At 38.7% G+C, this 6,000-nt stretch overlaps 1 long non-coding RNA gene across 1 annotated transcript; it reads left to right on the forward strand.

Annotated features, from left to right (window-relative positions):
• Window positions 1-4,678: 4,678 nt before the first annotated feature.
• On the forward strand, window positions 4,679-5,621 carry LOC117129528. The gene is made up of 2 exons (XR_004453171.1): window positions 4,679-4,861; window positions 5,218-5,621. It is a non-coding gene; the product is annotated as an uncharacterized LOC117129528 (long non-coding RNA).
• Window positions 5,622-6,000: the final 379 nt, after the last annotated feature.

The raw sequence follows: 6,000 nt of genomic DNA on the forward strand, positions 1-6,000 counted from the left end.
AAACCACAATGAATGACTTTGTAAGAAACTTGATTTGGATACATAAAGTGGTGGGAATCACCAGGAAGTTGAATAAGTCTCATAGGAGTTGGGATGAAGAAGTTATTCCAGTTTCAAATCAGGTGATTCTAGTTTCGCAGTTTGGGAATATGACAGCTTCTTTGTCGTTCCAATCAAACCAGGATGAATCACTTTATAAGAAGCTTGATTTGGATACATAAAGTGGTGGAAAATCACCAGGAAATTGAACAAATCTCATAGGAGTTGGGATGAAGAAGTTATCCCAGTTTCAAATCAGGTTATTCCAGTTTCCCAGTCTGGGAATAGGACAACTTCTCCGTCGTTCCAATCAAAACAGGATGAATCACTTTGAAGAAGCTTGATTTGAATAGACAAAGTGGTGGGATTCACCAGGAAGTTGAATAAATCTCATAGGGGCTGGGATGAAGAAGTTATCCCACTTTCAAATCAGGTGATTCAGTTTCTCAATTTGGGAATAGGACAGGTTCTTCGTCGTTCCAATCAAAACAGGATGAATCACTTTATAAGAAGCTTATTTGGATAGATAAAGTGGTGGAGAATCACCAGGAAGTTGAAAAAATCTCATAGGAGTTGGGATGAAAAAGTTATCCCACTTTCAAACCATGTGATTCAAGTTTCCCAATTTGGTAATAGGACAGCTTCTTCGTCGTTCCAATCAAACCAGGATGAATCACTTTATAAGAAGCTTGATTTGGATAGATAAAGTGGTGGAGAATCACCAGGAAGTTGAATAAGTCTCATAGGAGTTGGGATGAAGAAGTTATCCCACTTTCAAACCATGTGATTCCAGCTTTCCAGTTTGGGAATAGGAAAGCTTCTTCGTCGTTCCAATCAAACCAGGATGAATCACTTTATAAGAAGCTTGATTTGGATACATAAAGTGGTGGAGAATCACCAGGAAGTTGAAAAAATCTCATAGGAGTTGGGGTGAAAAAGTTATCCCACTTTCAAATCTGGTGATTCCAGTTTTCCAATTTGGGAATATGACAGCTTCTTCGTCTTTCCAATCAAAACGGGATGAGTCACTTTGTAAGAAGCTTTATTTGGATAGACAAAGTGGTGGGATTCACCAGGAAGTTGAATAAATCTCATAGGAGTTGGGATGAAGAAGTTATCCCACTTTCAAATCTGGTGATACCAGTTTCCCAGTTTGGGAATATGATAACTTCTTCGTCGTTCCAATCAAAACGGGATGAGTCACTTTGTAAGAAGATTTATTTGGATAGACAAAGTGGTGGGATTCACCAGGAAGTTGAATAAATCTCATAAGAGTTGGGATAAGAAGTTATCCCACTTTCAAATCAGGTGATTCCAGTTTCCCAGTCTGGGAATAGGACAGCTTCTCCGTCGTTCCAATCAAAACAGGATGAATCACTTTGTAAGAAGCTTGATTTGGATAGACAAGTGGTGGGATTCACCAGGAAGTTGAATAAATCTCTTAGGAGTTGGGATGAAAAAGTTATCCCACTTTCAAATCAGGTGATTCCAGTTTCCCTATTTGGGAATAGGACAGCTTCTTCGTCGTTCCAATCAAACCACGATGAATGACTTTGTAAGAAACTTGATTTGGATACATAAAGTGGTGGAGAATCACCAGGAAGTTGAATAAGTCTCATAGGAGTTGGGATGAAGAAGTTATTCCAGTTTCAAATCAGGTGATTCTAGTTTCGCAGTTTGGGAATATGACAGCTTCTTTGTCGTTCCAATCAAACCAGGATGAATCACTTTATAAGAAGCTTGATTTGGATACATAAAGTGGTGGAAAATCACCAGGAAATTGAACAAATCTCATAGGAGTTGGGATGAAGAAGTTATCCCAGTTTCAAATCAGGTTATTCCAGTTTCCCAGTCTGGGAATAGGACAACTTCTCCGTCGTTCCAATCAAAACAGGATGAATCACTTTGTAAGAAGCTTGATTTGAATAGACAAAGTGGTGGGATTCACCAGGAAGTTGAATAAATCTCATAGGGGCTGGGATGAAGAAGTTATCCCATGTTCAAATCAGGTGATTCCAGTTTCTCAATTTGGGAATAGGACAGGTTCTTCGTCGTTCCAATCAAAACAGGATGAATCACTTTATAAGAAGCTTTATTTGGATAGATAAAGTGGTGGAGAATCACCAGGAAGTTGAAAAAATCTCATAGGAGTTGGGATGAAAAAGTTATCCCACTTTCAAACCATGTGATTCAAGTTTCCCAATTTGGTAATAGGACAGCTTCTTCGTCGTTCCAATCAAAACAGGATGAATCACTTTATAAGAAGCTTGATTTGGATAGATAAAGTGGTGGAGAATCACCAGGAAGTTGAATAAGTCTCATAGGAGTTGGGATGAAGAAGTTATCCCACTTTCAAACCATGTGATTCCAGCTTTCCAGTTGGGAATAGGAAAGCTTCTTCGTCGTTCCAATCAAACCAGGATGAATCACTTTATAAGAAGATTGATTTGGATACATAAAGTGGTGGAGAATCACCAGGAAGTTGAAAAAAATCTCATAGGAGTTGGGGTGAAAAAGTTATCCCACTTTCAAATCTGGTGATTCCAGTTTCCCAATTTGGGAATATGACAGCTTATTCGTCTTTCCAATCAAAACGGGATGAGTCACTTTGTAAGAAGCTTTATTTGGATAGACAAAGTGGTGGAGAATCACCAGGAAGTTGAAAAAATCTCATAGGAGTTGGGATGAAGAAGTTATCCCACTTTCAAATCTGGTGATACCAGTTTCCCAGTTTGGGAATATGATAACTTCTTCGTCGTTCCAATCAAAACGGGATGAGTCACTTTGTAAGAAGATTTATTTGGATAGACAAAGTGGTGGGATTCACCAGGAAGTTGAATAAATCTCATAAGAGTTGGGATAAAGAAGTTATCCCACTTTCAAATCAGGTGATTCCAGTTTCCCAGTCTGGGAATAGGACAGCTTCTCCGTCGTTCCAATCAAAACAGGATGAATCACTTTGTAAGAAGCTTGATTTGGATAGACAAAGTGGTGGGATTCACCAGGAAGTTGAATAAATCTCTTAGGAGTTGGGATGAAAAAGTTATCCCACTTTCAAATCAGGTGATTCCAGTTTCCCTATTTGGGAATAGGACAGCTTCTTCGTCGTTCCAATCAAACCACGATGAATGACTTTGTAAGAAACTTGATTTGGATACATAAAGTGGTGGAGAATCACCAGGAAGTTGAATAAGTCTCATAGGAGTTGGGATGAAGAAGTTATTCCAGTTTCAAATCAGGTGATTCTAGTTTCGCAGTTTGGGAATATGACAGCTTCTTTGTCGTTCCAATCAAACCAGGATGAATCACTTTATAAGAAGCTTGATTTGGATACATAAAGTGGTGGAAAATCACCAGGAAATTGAACAAATCTCATAGGAGTTGGGATGAAGAAGTTATCCCAGTTTCAAATCAGGTTATTCCAGTTTCCCAGTCTGGGAATAGGACAACTTCTCCGTCGTTCCAATCAAAACAGGATGAATCACTTTGTAAGAAGCTTGATTTGAATAGACAAAGTGGTGGGATTCACCAGGAAGTTGAATAAATCTCATAGGGGCTGGGATGAAGAAGTTATCCCACTTTCAAATCAGGTGATTCCAGTTTCTCAATTTGGGAATAGGACAGGTTCTTCGTCGTTCCAATCAAAACAGGATGAATCACTTTATAAGAAGCTTTATTTGGATAGATAAAGTGGTGGAGAATCACCAGGAAGTTGAAAAAATCTCATAGGAGTTGGGATGAAAAAGTTATCCCACTTTCAAACCATGTGATTCAAGTTTCCCAATATGGTAATAGGACAGCTTCTTCGTCGTTCCAATCAAAACAGGATGAATCACTTTATAAGAAGCTTGATTTGGATAGATAAAGTGGTGGAGAATCACCAGGAAGTTGAATAAGTCTCATAGGAGTTGGGATGAAGAAGTTATCCCACTTTCAAACCATGTGATTCCAGCTTTCCAGTTTGGGAATAGGAAAGCTTCTTCGTCGTTCCAATCAAACCAGGATGAATCACTTTATAAGAAGATTGATTTGGATACATAAAGTGGTGGAGAATCACCAGGAAGTTGAAAAAAATCTCATAGGAGTTGGGGTGAAAAAGTTATCCCACTTTCAAATCTGGTGATTCCAGTTTCCCAATTTGGGAATATGACAGCTTCTTCGTCTTTCCAATCAAAACGGGATGAGTCACTTTGTAAGAAGCTTTATTTGGATAGACAAAGTGGTGGGATTCACCAGGAAGTTGAATAAATCTCATAGGAGTTGGGATGAAGAAGTTATCCCACTTTCAAATCAGGTGATTCTAGTTTCCCAATTTGGGAATAGGACAGCTTCTTCGTCGTTCCAATCAAACCAGGATGAATCACTTTATAAGAAGCTTGATTTGGATAGATAAAGTGGTGGAGAATCACCAGGAAGTTGAATAAGTCTCATAGGAGTTGGGATGAAGAAGTTATCCCAGTTTCAGATCAGGTTATTCCAGTTTCCCAGTCTAGGAATAGGACAACTTCTCCGTCGTTCCAATCAAAAGAGGATGAATCACTTTGTAAGAAGCTTGATTTGGATACATAAAGTGGTGGAGAATCACCAGGAAGTTGAACAAATCTCATAGGAGTTGGGATGAAGAAGTTATCCCAGTTTCAATCAGGTGATTCTAGTTTCCCAGTCTAGGAATAGAACAACTTCTCCGTTGTTCCAATCAAAACAGGATGAATAACTTAAAAAAAAAGCTTGATTTGGATAGATTAAGTGGTGGAGAATCAGCAGGAAGTTGAAAAAATCTCATAGGAGTTGGGATGAAGAAGTTATCCCACTTTCAAACCAGGTGATTCCTGCTTTCCAGTTTGGGAATAGGAAAGCTTCTTCGTTGTTCCAATCAAACCAGGAAGAATCACTTTATAAGAAGCTTTATTTGGATAGATAAAATAGTGGACAATCACCAGGAAGTTGAAAAAATCTCGTAGGAGTTGGTGTGAAGAAGTTATCCCACTTTCAAATCTGGTGATTCCAGTTTCCCAATCTTGGAATAGGACAGCTTCTCCATCGTTCCAATCAAAACAGGATGAATCACTTTATAAGAAGCTTGATTTGGATAGATAGATAAAGTGGTGGATAATCAGCAGGAAGTTGAAAAAATCTCATAGGAGTTGGGATGAAGAAGTTATCCCACTTTCAAACCAGGTGATTCCAGCTTTCCAGTTTGGGAATAGGAAAGCTTCTTCGTCGTTCCAATCAAACCAGGATGAATCACTTTATAAGAAGCTTTATTTGGATAGATAAAGTGGTGGAAAATCACCAGAAAGTTGAAAAAATATCATAGGAGTTGGTGTGAAGAAGTTATCCCACTTTCAAATCTGGTGATTCCAGTTTCCCAATTTGGGAATATGACAGCTTCTTCGTCGTTCCAATCAAAACGGGATGAGTCACTTTGTAAGAAGCTTTATATGGATAGACAAAGTGGTGGGATTCACCAGGAAGTTGAATAAATTTCATAGGAGTTGGGATGAAGAAGTTATCCCACTTTCAAATCAGGTGATTCCAATTTCCCAATTTGGGAATAGGACAGCTTCTTCGTCGTTCCAATCGAACCACGATGAATGAATATGTAAGAAGCTTGATTTGGATACATAAAGTGGTGGGGAATCACCAGGAAGTTGAATAAGTCTCATAGGAGTTGGGATAAAGAAGTTATCCCAGTTTCAAATCATGTGATTCGAGTTTTGCAGTTTGAGAATATGACAGCTTTTTCATCGTTCCAATGAAACCAGGATGAATCACTTTACAAGAAGCTTGATTTGGATACATAAAGTGGTGGAGAATCACCAGGAAATTTAACAAATCTCATAGGAGTTGGGATGAAGAAGTTATCCCACCTTCAAATAAGGTGATTCCAGTTTCCCAATCTGGGAATAGGACAGCTTCTCCGTCGTTCCAATCAAAACAGGATGAATCACATTGTAAGGA

Source organism: Brassica rapa, unplaced genomic scaffold, assembly GCF_000309985.2.
Source record: "Brassica rapa cultivar Chiifu-401-42 unplaced genomic scaffold, CAAS_Brap_v3.01 Scaffold0008, whole genome shotgun sequence".
Classification (NCBI taxonomy): domain Eukaryota; kingdom Viridiplantae; phylum Streptophyta; class Magnoliopsida; order Brassicales; family Brassicaceae; genus Brassica; species Brassica rapa.